A 14,896-nucleotide genomic window follows, 5' to 3' on the forward strand; every position below is an offset into this window, starting at 1 on the left:
CAAGCCTCCCCACTGCAGAGGCACACACAACCCATGCTTATGTACTCACGCTCACATTCACACTGTAGTTGTACAGGTATGGTATTATGATTTGGAGAGATTTGTTCCTCCCTAATGAGCTGCTTAACATCTGTGATTCTTTCCTGAAGAGCTGCATAATATCCCAGTGCACTTCTTATTGTACCCCCTTCTCCCTCATTCCTTCTGGTTCCTCTATTTTTCACATGGTTATCATCACTGGCCTTTGTGGTCCTTGTGCTTTGTCTTAAGCTTGTCATCCCTCAGTTCTTACACTCCGGAACAGCAGGCTCAGTGCCATGTAAAAACTCTGCAAATGTTTTCTCTGATTGCGTAGCCCAAGTGAAGGTCAATCTATCAGGTTGCAAGGAGAAGCTGAGTCTTTCAAATGTCCCAGCTGAAGCTGCCACTAAAAAGGTGATGCTGTTAGACTTCCAGGACAACCAGAAGGATAGTGTTTAAGTCACCTCCTTAAAAATTCCTCTTTAAAATTTTATTTAAAAACTACATTCCACCTTGCTTCAGGACTACCCTCCAGTTACCAGAACCATGAGATCATTCCTGAATGGACCCTCAGAAACTGAATCCACCAGCTGAAGGCCCACTTCTGGTGAGCTCACGACTTCATTGTTGCTCCTGAAACTCTGCCACCTGCTCCTCAACTGTCTCTTTCAGTGCAACGATTGTTCCCACCTCCACCAGCCAACTAGCCCTCCAGAAACACAACATGGAGGACTGCAAGCTCCACATTCAGGGCACTACTCAGAGCATCATGATGCAGGCAGGTAGATAGAGGGTTGCCAGAATTCCTGTTTCCATCTTTAACCTTGCAGTGGAGAGCCTTTACCAGTTTGATGCACTACTTGCCCTCTACAGCCATTGGGCGTGTCCTCATTTCTGCAAGCTGATTCAAGCTGGATGGATGGAAGGGCAGATTTGAGGAATTTCTCCCCAAATCCTTGCACCTCAGGTTGAGCAGAACCCTGGAGAGCTCCTCCTCCTCCCTGCAGCCTCCAGCTGCACTGCTGCACAGGGCAGGGGTGCACAGAAACTGGAGTAAGCCACATGCAAATCAAGGCTGAGTGGTAACTAGGTATGTCTAACCCAGGGCAAGCTGGTGGGAAGAGCAGTGTCAGTGAAAGGAGAGTTATCAAATAGGCTGGAATATGCAGGCCCTGGTATAATGGCATGTCAGCGAAGGGCTGCGTATAGTAAATAAATAAATACAGGTACTATTTAGTTATTTCCCTGGGGCAAAGTGAGTAGGAGTGTGTTCAAAGAGTACTATTTGCTTTATACTGTCTGTCAAGCACAGGTTCAATATACACATTAGGAAGTATTTATAGGTTGTATGTGTGAATGATCAGGGGATTTAGACGACAACCTGAATAATCAGCAGCATACACCAAATCCCACCAGTCTGATCCCAGTCCCAAGTTCCTCACTTCTCAGTGTTACAATTTCACAAGCAATTAAGGTGGCTACTTAGCTATGTTATGTTATTATGAGCAACATCACTTGTCAAGTATTGTAAGTATGAAAAGTTATGTTAATTGTTACGCATTACTACCCAGGTAAAAATTACAGCCCAGTGTTAAGAATGCACAACAATATACCATTAACTTGTTTAATATCATAGCTTTAAAAGAGTGATATGTTTTCCTTTTACATTTCTACTACAAGACTTCTGTCATTACTTTGTCCTTTAAAATTCTTTCTGCAGTAAAGATGATTCAATGATTTTGCAAACCAACCTCATCCCTAGAATGTTATAATTTGGCAATTTCAAGGCTTTTCAACACAGACCCTTGCATATACGTCATATATCGCATTGCAGATTTCATCCAATAGTGGAAAATGTACTCTGAATCCAATATCATCTTATCAGTATTCTAGCGCCATAAGCTTTTACACTGCAAGCAGGGTACAGTTCATTACAATGAAACTGAAAATGGAATAACTGAAGGATTGATTTATGTGACCTTCACTCAGGAATGTTCTAATTCTGACATAATCTTTCTGACTGAAATCCTAAACACTGTATAATTTTGATTTATTACCCTTAAAAGAAGGAGCTTAGATCTATAGATCAACAGAATACCTAACATGAAAAAGAGTGGTGCAACAGCTCAGGAAGACTGCAAGAAAATGCAGATTGATCATGTGACTTTACTCCAAACATTGTCTCAGCCAGCAAATCCAAGAACGAGGCTGAAAGCAAGTGGAAAAACATTATGCGGATGTTTTCACAATTCCACTCTGTCACTCAGAAACCTCTTGATTATATACATTTTTATAGCAAAGATAAGAGCACGGTAATAAGTTAAAGCATGAACCAATCTGTTTACTAAAAGTTGCAGGAAATGCTTATTAAATCAGCTAATTTATGGCAAAACAGGGCCAGAGCTTGATTCCTAATACACCACACAAAGGACTGCTTTACCAGGCAGCTCTGTTTTCCTCCGGCACCAGCAGTATAATCTATTCTGCTATTCTGTCCTAACATCCGCTTGTCATGGGGGCCAGGGGAAGGCTTATCAACAGTGTGAGGGTGTGTTCGACCTGTCTCTGACCACTAGCAGGTGAAGCTAGAGAAGCCCTACGGTGTGCTGCTTAAAAATGATCCTTGATGTCTTTAAGCAAAGGAGCTGGATCTAAATCAAGGAGAATCTTACGGAACTGAAAGGTGTATCAAGTTGGTTGTCACTTCCTGGATTTTTTGATGAGGTAAAGACAGCAATTAGAAGAGGGGGCAGATACAAACTGTTCACAACAAACTGGTTGATAAATTTACATTAAAAGCCTAATGAACACAGTTTTAATACCTTCCAGAATTTAAATCAACAGGTCATTTAATTTTAAGTGGACTAAGAGACAGAAATCTGTCCTGCACCCCGTGCCTTTTTCCTGTTCTTCGTCTTGGGTGAAATGAATGCTTGCCTCCTTCCCTCCCACACACTCAGCTCACAGTTCCTACTTAGCCACTTCCCGGTCCTATGTTGGACAAATCTTTATCTTATCACCCTTCTCTGCAAATCCTTCTTTCTCTACAGCACTAAACATCCTCCTCTTTGACAAAATCCACCTCTTAAAAGTGGTACCTAATCAATCTTTATGTGTCCTAGCCAGAAAACGGGAGGGTTTTATTTTAGAAAAAAATCTTTTTATTCAGTACATTTTGTGGCTGGTATGAATGCTTTGTTTAATTCTAGCAGATGGTAGTCTCCTCTGTGCAGGAACATTTGTGTGCTTCGCTGTATTGCACAATGCTAGCCCAAGCATATTATTCTCACCTATGAACGGGCCTGTTCCTTATTACTCCCAAAGACCAAACATTACACAATTCCTCCAGTATTTTTCACTTATGGACAGTCTGAGCTACAGCTACTGCAGCCACTGTAAAAGCACTACAGCCTCAGAGAGAGTATTCCTTCCTTCCTGAATACATTTGAGTGGATATACCAGGAACTAAATTTCTGCTTAGGGTTAGCAGGAAGTGCCTCATTCTTTTTATGTATTAGGGGGAAAAAGGAGAGGGGACTTGGGTGGAATTAAATTTAGGACATTTATTCACTCAGCTATATCGACACAGTTTTCAAGAGTAATAAAATAAATTATATCAAAATCTGTTTTCTACTAGAATTACATAAAGGCTTGTAAGCAGTGGACAAAAAAACCCCAGTGCGTATTATTTTTATAATCAATTAGCACCATAATCATATGTGGTGCATATAAACATATACGAATACAATATTTGTTTCTTGGGACTAGAAAACTTAATATAAAGCCCAGTTCTGCAAACCAATCCTAGCATGCTTGACTTTCAGCATGAGCTGTTTATGGAATTCTCAAATGAATGTATTTATCAGTAGGAAAATCAAAACAGGAGAGGAAGTAATATAGTCTTAGATTTCCCAATGGTGAATTCATTAGTGGAGTCAATTCTGGACTTCGCCCGGTATCTTATCCACCAGACAACACTCGCTTTCCAATGTAATGACAGATGACCCTAAAAGCTTAGCAGTGTTTTGCTATGCTGGTAAAGCAGATAGGGATGGGAGTGAAGAGCAGCATGGTATCTTCTTCTTCAGCCAATGGTAAAACATTAAGTATGAGAGATTAAGAGCTAGACTTTATTAGGATGATTATCACTACCCTCAACAACTATAAAAAGCTCCAAGTCAAATGGTTCTGACTCACTTGTTGAAGGGTACTAGCATCTGTGGAGGAAATTCTGGGTATGGGCTGTCACTGGTGGCTAATCCCTCTGGAACAGGTGCACAGCAGTTTGCCAGTCCCACATCACAGCAGGGGCTGGGAGCCAGGGGATGCAGCCCGTAAAAGAGGTGCCCATTTGGAAGAGAGGTGGAACAAAACAAGGGCACTGCCTGTCTTGGCATCTCTCCTGAGTGGCTTCCACTTGTAAAGTTTTGGTGCCTAGTAGAATTTGGAAGCCTTTCTCTTCTGCTAAGTGCACATCAGCAGTAATACTCTGCTTTGTCCTTCCCCAGTATCAAGTTCTGCTGGGCCACAGCATTGCTTGGGTGAAGTACATTGCAGCCAATATATTTGTAAATGTAAATTCAACAGATTTTCTATAAACTGGTGACTGTTAATATTTAAAAAAATCACTAGAATGCGTAAGTAGATCTGTCTAACCTGACCAAAGTCACAGAATAGCTATTGAGCCCCTTCAGAACAGAAGACAGAAATATTGCAAAACTGACTTTCAAATGAATGAACATGGAATACAGACTCAAAATCTGAACTCTGGCAGATCTGCAGTAGCACTTGGGTGTCCCAGTAGGTCAGCTAAAGCAGAAGGAAACCTTTCTCAAAAATTATTTCTTTTGTTCAACTAGTCTGAACTGGTGGCTTCTGAATAAAAGAAAACCATATTCTTACATTATAAGCAATACAAATGAAATTATAAAGTCTTTTCACTCATTCAGACACATTACTAAAAGTTACATATTATAGAGTTAAGAGGGCCCTATCATCAGACCTGCACTAGACAGACAGAAAGACTTCTTGAGGGGATTTTTAAAAATCTGAAATACAACATACCTTTCACTAAAATATTTCTGCCTGATTAAAGTAATCGTATTGATGGCAAGTCTATCATAGTTTGATGATGATTACAATTTATTGTAAACTCATATTCATTCTTAACCTGAGCTGTGAAAATATTAATACTACTAATTATTACACTTGAAAACAATGCAAAAAAAAAAAAGGATAAATAATAAAAAAAGGGAAATGTAGCTGATTAAATGTCTGGCTCCCGTTGATTGCCAATAGCTGCTAGTGTTAAATTAAGAGGTTATTTTATTGTCCTCTGCAGCCAAGCTCAGCCATACTCCATTCAATAACCAATAATTTAGGTCTTTGAGTTAATAATAATTACAATAAATGTATTCCCCACTTTCTGGCATGCTGTGTTTATTTTAGGATATTAACACAGCAATCCAAATACGACATGTAAGACTCCCTCAGGGTTTTCTGTCTCACATCCCAGACCTTCTGTTTCTTTATAAGCTTTAACAGCCACAGTTATAACAGATATAAATAGTCTGAAGCACAAGAGAATCTCTCTTCCCTGACAGGATTTTTATTTACAAGCTGTACAAACCTAAGCAGGTCAAATAGTCCCTTGCTGGCAGGTTAATAAGGCCCACCTGCCAAATAAACCCACCAGTGAACTCCACAGGGCCATCATAAATCCAAAAAGCTTGGACAAGAGAAGATTTTCTCCCTAGGAATGACACTTGGATGGGATGCTTATAGTTCAAAAGGGGTTCGTTCATCTTTCAAACTCCAGAGTGCTTGTCTACCTGGCACATACAACTGTGCAAAAAGCTGGCAAAACCCATGGTTCTTACCTTCAGAAAACACCATTATTTAACGTGTATATTTCAATATTGCCTACAGGACACCTATATGCCAAGGGGTCCTGTACCGGTGCCATACAAACATGCAAGACATTTAATTCTCTGCCCTTGAGAGTTTTTAAAAGGCAAGTATAGTTGGGTCATGAGTCTTAAATAATTTTAAAGATTTGATTTAACATACAGTTAATTTGCCTGCAATAGCATGAAAAGGAAATGAAAGAATAGGATAACTGACTATTTAAGCTGACCTAGAAATCAATTCTCAGAAGCCACAGTAAAATTTTAAATGAATATTGACTGCTATCAAAGTGGAATTCTGTTCCGAGACCCGAGCTGTTCAAACACTACTCTTGGGTAAACGTTTCCCACTGAATCAATGACTTCTTTATGTTCTTTCCTGAATCAGCTAGACCTAGCAACTGTCCCAGTGTGGGCATATCCATAGACCTTTCAGGAGGCCTAGTCACTATGTTTATATTGCATTGTAAAAAGCATCTCCAAAGCATCCTTCAGATTTCTGTTTGCTGTTTGTACAGTCAGCAAAGTGGCAAATTCTGAGAGCATGCCTCCTAATTTATTACACTTTTCAGATGACACCAGGCAGATGAAGGCAGATAGCCATGCAGCAGTGGATCGTAGCTGGGCAGCAGGAGCTCTCTAGCCCAAAGCTCTGAAGCAGGAACTTCTGATCTGTTCACGAAGGGAAGGAGTTTACCTTTGCAGGCCTGGCTGAGAACTGCAGCAGTACCCAAGCTGATTCACAAACCGATCTTACGTCCCAGCCTCAGATGTGGCAACAGTGATCAGGAAGGGTGATATGCGGCTAGAGAGGCAGTTTGCGTATAAGGGGTAGGGAACACAGGTCCAATCTTAACTAGCCAGTGAAAGTCTGATGGCATTTTTTAATGTATTGTGAGGGACATGGCCATACCAGGCCTACATGCTGTCTGCTGCCTGCCTGTAAAAATCCTTGGAACAGATTACCGGGAAATCAGGGAACACATAAAAAGGTCTGCAGCTATTCCTTCCTGCAGGTCTAGAGTGGGCTAGACCAGACTCCCCACAGGCGCTGGGGATTACAGCTGCATTAAAACATACAGGATTTGGGCTGCCAAGAGACAACTCACATATGTAACACTAAGTACATATATTTGCCAGAGTGTCTCCAAATATAAGTCAAATGTAACAGTTTTACAAGTGTATGTGAAATAAGGAACATATGTAGAATGCGCATTTAAGATGGTATGTATGCTGTGGCAAAGCATTTAGTCACATTTTGAAGGCCTCTGTGTCAGATCACTGGCAAGAATGCTCAGTTTCAGGATGCTGGTGTTTTAGGTGAGCTGCATGCTGCCAGTGGTGTACTTTCAGTCAGAAGCAGAAGTACCTCTTCTAGCCCCTATAGGGGGCTTCTGGGGTAAGACAGAAGTTGAGGCTTTGAATCACAGGTTAGACTCCTAAATTTTGAGTGCCATTTAAGTGCCTATCTCCCCCTTTGGACCAGTGCACACAGTTTCCTGCCTTGAAGAACCAGCTCAAAGCCAGGAGATGCACATGACCTCAGCCCTTCAGCAAATACCAGATGCCCAGTTGCTGCAGTAATTGTGAAAGGAGTCCAACACATGGTGGCTTGTGTCCATGGGAATGATGCTATTCTTGGCATACTGGTACTACAGCTATGCCCTGCTTCAGTGTGAGACAACATAGAGTGGGTGAAACTTCACGTGGGCTGTCTGCTACACACTGGCCAAGCACAATGCCTCTTCTCTGCTAAGTACATTCTTCATTTGAATTGCAGTTCAGTTCAGCTGCTGTAAATGCAGCTGAGGCAGTCCAGTATTCCAGTATCTTCTGCTGTACATAAACTGGATGCAGATTCGGTGCTGGAGCCAGAACTGCCACAGCAGGGTCACTCTTGCGTGTAGGATTGAGCTGCCAACAGTGAACTGCAGTGTAACTCCTGCAGGCAGCTCAGCAGCTACCTCTCACTCCCTGCCAGGGCTTGTTCACCAAGCAAGGGTGTCTCATAAAATGCCTGCACTGATTTGCAAAGTGTAAGCTCTGGCTCATTAACAATAACTGAAGCGAACAAATATAGCTTAGAGGAGCAAGCATTATCAAGCTCAAGAAGAGTGTAAGAACATGGTAAAATGTGCAAGAAACACATCCTACTCCTTTGAGTTTTCACAGCAAAAACAGCACAGGTGATAATTTTGCAGTTAGGCCTGCATTTGCAAACCTGCTCATCCTATGCCTCAAATCCAGTTGTTTCAGCCCTCATTTGTCAAGTACATTTTGCATGTACTCAACACTAATATAAAACAAGTGCTAGGCATCTTACATAAAGTCTCCAAACAGTTCTCAAAATTACTGGATAATTCTGAAAATGTCTGTCAATAAGCATTTTTCTCATGCCCATATACCAAGTAAATGGGATATGATCACAGCTACAATTTCTCAGTACAGGAAATTGCCAGCCACCAACATAATTAGAAAGAGTTCATATGATCAAATTAATCATTCAAAAAAGAGCAATTACTGTTAACAGAATAATGGCATGCCTTAAAAAAAGAATGAAATTAACCTTTAGGACTGACATAGCTACCCTCACCATTCTGTACTGAGGCAGCAAAGATTAACATAGTGCAAAATAAAACACTGCATTAGCGTATGCGGAAAACAGAAGTAGCATTATCTATCTGGCCTATTCAACTCTTAAGAAACTTTATTCTTTGGCACTGGCATAGACTGGAAATACTAAGTCACTTCTCTGCCAAAATGAAAACAAACAAACAAAAAAATCACGCAAAAAACAACTTCAAGACTTCCATTGCTATATAACTTACTACATTGTATTTATCACTGAACGAGAATTACATGAAGATTAAACACAAGTCAGTAATTTGAAATGCAGTAGAATTAACATTCAAACCTACATTACAGCTCCTCAAAAGCTAAGTTAGAGTTAAGGTTTAGGCTTAACAAGCTAAGATCTACAAATGCATACCAAACATACTGCAAAAACACTGTAGTTTTGCTCTGTAGTGCTAAACATTAATTCTGATAATGAATGTATTCCAGTATTTATACTTCTAAATGAGGTTATGTTTATAAACACAGTAGCATACTATGCTATCAATAGATAGAAGAGTTAATGTGTTTTGAATCCTCAAGCTGTGTGCTTCTACATAGATTAGATTTATTTTATTCTGAATGTCAGCAATGTTTAAATTAAGTCATACTGATGTTGAAGGTAATTAGAGACATTTAACTTCTACAGATAAATTTATTAGCCCACTGAAGTTACTTATACCAGGCTGGAGCATGTTAGCTGCTTAGAACTGGTACACAGCTGGTTTTTATCATCCCAACACTGGAAAACAGCAGGGACATGCTCCTTAGTTTTCCATTCTCCTGGCCTCTGCCTTCCCCTGAAGACTTATCCCACTCCCTCACAACTTTCCTCTCTTTTTCTCCCTCTGTGACACTTCCCTTCCTTCTGCTCAGTACAAATGAGGCAGACAGAAATAGGCATTTAAGAGAAAAGTGACGTTTACTCCATTCTTTTCCTAACTGAAGATGTATCTGGTAAACAGACCAGTGCACAACTCTAGTACAAAGAAGGTCTTATCACCTAACTTTATTTTCATCAAGGTTGTAATTTCCTACTCTGAACAGCATTTAAGCTATAAGCTATAGCTGCCCTTAAGGTCTGTCATTTGGACAGAGACTAATTCTGTTTGAAATTCTCTAAGAAGATTATTTTCTTTTTCCCAAAGAATCAGCTTTCATTTTAAAAATAATTACTCTGTTTTTATACGAGATTACACAAAACATGCAGGAAGTCTGAAAAGCCTGTACCTTCTCATTTTCAAGTAAAAACAATTCTAATACACAATGCTGAATTTTATAAATAACCATCTTCAATGAACTTTCATTCAAATTAGTAAATATACAGGTAGGTTCTCAATAATGCATTCAGTACTACAATTTTAGGACGACTATGCTACATTTTAAAGTATTTTTAAACTCTGATTTAAGTTTTATACCTCATTCTTTCTTAATTCTACATCAGCAGCTTGCTGTCTCCATATTAAACAGCATGCAGTATGTTGCATGGCCAAAGACGTAAATGTTGATAAAGATGTTTCTTAACAGTTGTGATGACACATGCTAAAGGATCAGTGGCTCTGACTAGCTATGCCTAACATACCTAAGGATAGGTTCAGACAGGGTTTAAGCAGGTTGGAAACAACAATTACCGTTAATCCAATGGAAAAACACAGACTGCTGGCCAAAGTTAGCACTCAGGTGATGGGTTGTCAGCTGACAGCGTGAAAGAGTAATGGTGATGGCAAGGGACAACGCTGGGAAGGTATCTGCATCAGTGCTACAACAAAACAGGACAATGGGCAGCATTGACTTTTCTAGCATATCCAGCCCTAATAGCTAGAAAAGTCTGTGAGACAAGAAAAACCCATATTTGTAGATTCTATATGGCCTAGTACAGTCCTCATCTCATTAAATGCTTGTAGTACAATAAACACTGTGGACATGCTGTGCTGCTGTACTAACTCAGGAGTATCCGAATACCTCACAGACTGCACTCAGTAACTTCCATTTAACTATACTTATGTTTACATTGCCACCAAGATGATCTGCATTCAGGAAGATACTTACTAAACAGATGATTATATAAAATCCTGAAACAAAAATAAAAAGGGATATAAGAAAGGAATTCAGTAAGCAATCAATTCTTAAGATCTGTACAGGAAAGAAATGTAAACATGAAGCTCTTGCTTCATCTACATTCTCTCATCTACAATGAGATTAAACATGCTTGCTAACTGCACCATCATTACAATTGGCCTTTGCCAGGAGAAAGGCAAAGCTTCAGCACAGGGACTGCTCATCTCCATTATTTCTAATAGCAAGAAGTACCCCATCCCCTTGTTCACTGGGCTGACCAAACTCAGAGGAGAGTTCTGCACTGTTGCGTGGAGTAGTACCACACACATAGAATTTGTTTCTGAGCTCTGCCTAACACAGTGAAACTACAGCAACTACAATGTAGGCCTTAGCTTTTCTAGCACTGTTTGTCCCTGTGGCAGCAACAAAAAAAAACAACCAAAACCCACCCAAACACACACACACAATCACCTTTCAGCTTCAGAATTTCAGCATATCTAACATAGCCCTAAAACCAGGGGTATTTTTACCATTATGGCTGAATAGTCAGCCTTGAAAGTGTTTAAATTGTAAATTGTCTTTCAGTCTAGTAACTAATTGGTAATTTCCAAAATATTTAAATATTTCCAGAACAATATGCAAACACTCTATTTCTTTAAATTCCTTTATTGAGTTCAACAGAGGCATATTGATCTTGATAATACTTCTTAACACAGTATGTCCATAAAAGTTGAAAGGAACAATAAAATTTTAGATTGCAAATGACACAGGAGCCATTAATAAATAAATACTATTATCTGCTCTAATCATACATCTTTGGGTTTCAATGACCTGTTTGACTATCCAAGAAACATCAAACTGTTAAATACTGCCTAATTCAAAATCACATAGAAAAATGAAAAAGATAATAAAACCACTAAGAGGTTCAGTCTAGAAATTTGCAACTACTGGTAAGAGATTAGAGGACTTTGTCACCTCTTTCAAAGCCATCACTCTAGTATAATGCAGTGTGCCTGTTACTTGTCAGCACAAGCTCCCTCTGCACTGCATGTGCATTTATACTATTAAAGTTAAAACTTTTTTGAACCCAGTTTTCAGATGTGTAATATAATTATATCCACTTTCAAGGAATCAGCCTGTGTACTGCAGTGGAAGAATTGAGAGATTTTTATGATCACAATATGAACTTAAGAAAAAAGACACCTTTTTTTGAAATTAGGAAACCTGCATGCACAGTTTCTGTTTAAAAGGGTCACAACGTTGGAGAAGTTTGTACTGGTATTTACGTACCATATAAACTGGTGCTATTCCAGCTAAAGTGTTAACTCCCAGCATAAGTTTTCCTGGAAATTTGTATGGTGGGTCTATTAGAAGGTAATTACATGGTTGCAAATCTTAGTAGCATAGACAAGGCCAGTGATCTATAGGAGTTGAAAGGAGTAACAAAGATTTGTTGTCACCTTTACCATGATAGCAAAATACTTCCACTTAAATCTTAAACCACCACAGAAGGCAAACAGGAGAACTGCATTATCTGGAGGATCTTATACATTAGTAGAAAGTAGAGAATGAAAAAATCTGTTTCTCAAACCCATACATAGAGATGAATTTGTATCATTGAGCCTGAACACAAAATTTATTCCCAAGAGAAAATGCATTTGTAGCATGCCAAGTATTAATACTAACCTGGTTTCTTATACGAGGTTGTGTTGTTGTTTGTTTGTTTTGGGGGTGGGAGAGGACAGGGGGGTCAGCAAGCACCCCTGCAAACATGTCAAGCTTTGTACTTTTCATACATTAGCATTATTGATCTACTGAAGCACACTGAAGAAAAGCACAATTGTACATGCCCTTACATAGCAAAAAAACAGGATTCATGTATTTGTTCTTCTATTTATTTGTATTGTTAATGCTGCCTCTATTTTTATTTAGAACAGGTGTTTTTCCCCTGTAAATGCATGTAACAACTTTAGAAAGGAAGCTAGAACATAAAATCATCCTACTCAATTCACATTAGCAGTTTTAAAGTGTGATGGCACTTTATCTTTCTCTTTAATGCTGTAAATACTGACATTCGGAGGCTAAATCATGTTTGTCTAACACCTTAAAGATAGTTTGTTGTGTTTTTTTTTTTTTTTTTTTTTTTTTTTTTTTTTTACAGGAAGACTGTAAAATAAGGTAACTTCACCACTACAGATTTCATTTCCTTCAGCCACATTGAGATTAACATTTTAATCGGCCAATAATTATTTCATTACTAAGTAATTAACACTAAGTTTGCACCCTTCAACTGTTTGCCATGCTAAGAAAGGTGCACCCACAATTAAACACACAGAAAAATGCTGAAAAACATATAAAAGTAAATTAAAGATAACGTAAAAGAAAATTATCAGAGCTTTTCTGTATCAGATGGTGTGAGTTCACCCACTATCCAGAAAGTACAATGCTGGTGTCCCCCCTCCTCCGCCCTTACCACCTGTTTACCTTTCACAGGAGTTGCATTAGGCCCTTAGTGACCAGGTGAATACAGTATCTGTAACATTGAGCAACTATATTCAGCCTTGTGCAGAAAACACATTCTCTGTGCACCACAAATCCTTTACCAGACCACCAGAAGCTTGAAAGAGCTGTTACCTGCTTTACATTATCTGGTGCAATGGCTCATGAGAATATTTGTTCTTACCATAACACGACATTGCTTAATAATTTGGCCTAAAAAATTTGCTGTGCTTTCAACTAGGGAATTGCAAGCACATGTACTTGTTTTGATGCAAGTGCTAACCGCCCCCCCCCAAAAAAAAAAAAAAAAAACAACAAACAACCCACCAAAAAACACACCAACCCAAAAAACCCAACAACCACCAGACCATACTTCCAGAGGAGACAGCCTGGTAATTCACAGCCAGGTGCATTTGGATTCTCACAACTATCCACCATCCTCAGAATTGTGTGCAGAAAGGCAAAACATTTGGCTTAAATCTGGGGTTTCCAAGAGCGCACGTGTACAGTGCCGAGCCCAGCGGGTGAGGAGGGCACGTCCACCAGGCAGCGCAACCCACGGCGAGCATCCCTGAACCCACCGTGGACAGAAAAAATACCAAAAAAAGTATTCGAAAACAAGTGCTTTCCACCGACCTCTGCGGGGCCGGCGGGGCCTCGACGCGCTGTCGCCCACCTGGGGCCGTCGCCACGGCAAGCCAGCCCCCGCCCCCCCGAGCGGGCCGGGCCCCACACAGCTCCCGCCTTCGGCCCCACCTCGCCCTGTGGCCTTCCCTCCCCTGGCACCCGGCCCGCCCGCGTCCTCCTTCCCCCCCCCCCAGCCGCCGCCGGCGGCGGCAGCGGCCCCATCAGGGCGGGCGGCCCCCGGCGGGCCCGCAGCCGGCCCCGCTGCCGCCGCTGTCCCCGGGGGCGGGCTGCCCGGCCGCCCCTCTGGCTGGCGCTGCTCCCGGCCGCCGCCGCTGGGCCGCGCGTGCGGGCGGCTCCGTGCGGGGGGATTTGAAACAGCCGCTCCAGGGGCAGCGCAGCGGCGGCGGCCAATCAGCGCCCCGGATTTTTCGCGCTGGTTCTGGCCGGAGGAGGGGGCGGGGCTGCCGCGCAGGATCGCTGGAGCCGCCGCCGTTGCCGCCGCTGTTGCCGTGTCGCTTCAGCTCCCGCCGCTGCCGTCGCTCCCCGGCACCGAGCTACCGCCGCCGCCTCTGCCCGGCTCTCGGGGGAGAAGGATGCGCTAGGGCACAGGTCAGTAGGCTGGGAGCGCCCCCCCCCGCCGCCTCCCCGGGGAGGGGAGGAGGCACCCGGGGCACGTTCCCGCAGGCCCCGGGCGGGAGGCGGGAGCGGCGGCGGCGAGGTTCCCTTGCTCGCGGGGATGCTGCCGCCCGGCTCCGCGCCTCGCCGCGGTCACCGGGAGCCCCCTCCCGGGCTGGGACCGCGGGCCCTGCCCGGCAAAACGCTGTAGAGGCGGCGTGGGGGTCGGGGGTCCCGTCGCGGAGCATCTGCGCCCCCCCGCTGCGGCCCTTCCTCCGGGGACTGCCCGTCCGCCGGGGCTGCGCTCCCCTCAAACTTACCCCTGGCGCCCCGCCGCCTCCATCGCCCGCCCCTGCCCAGGCAGCCCGCGGCTCCCGTTTCCCCGTTCCCCGGAGGAGGGTTTTTTTGTTCGCTCCCCCCCCCCCCCGCCTTCTCTCCACCCCCCCGCCACCCCCCCATTACCTGTTCCTCGCTGAGGGGCTGCGGTCCCCCCCGCCCGCCCCTCGCCGCCCCCCCGGAGGCTGCCGCAGGATTTCTGCTGCTGGCTGGGCCTGACT

General features: G+C 42.6%; 1 protein-coding gene across 9 annotated transcripts in view; it reads left to right on the forward strand.

Moving 5' to 3' along the window:
- The window catches only part of NSD2 (nuclear receptor binding SET domain protein 2), a 103,556-nt gene that overhangs the window by 11,528 nt on the left and 77,132 nt on the right, over nucleotides 1–14,896 (forward strand). For 3 of the 9 annotated variants that reach the window (XM_080410286.1, XM_080410294.1, XM_080410290.1), the window contains exon 1: nucleotides 14,194–14,333. The exons of 3 other annotated variants lie outside the window; for them this stretch is intronic. The gene's annotated coding sequence lies outside the window, so the exon portion shown is untranslated. Of the gene's footprint in view, nucleotides 1–14,193; nucleotides 14,334–14,896 lie in introns of those variants that run through there. 3 more of the 9 variants (XM_080410287.1, XM_080410288.1, XM_080410289.1) reach the window with 2 other exon arrangements.

The sequence above is a fragment of the Falco punctatus genome (assembly GCF_963210335.1).
Source record: "Falco punctatus genome assembly, chromosome: 1".
NCBI classification, from domain to species: Eukaryota; Metazoa; Chordata; class Aves; order Falconiformes; family Falconidae; genus Falco; species Falco punctatus.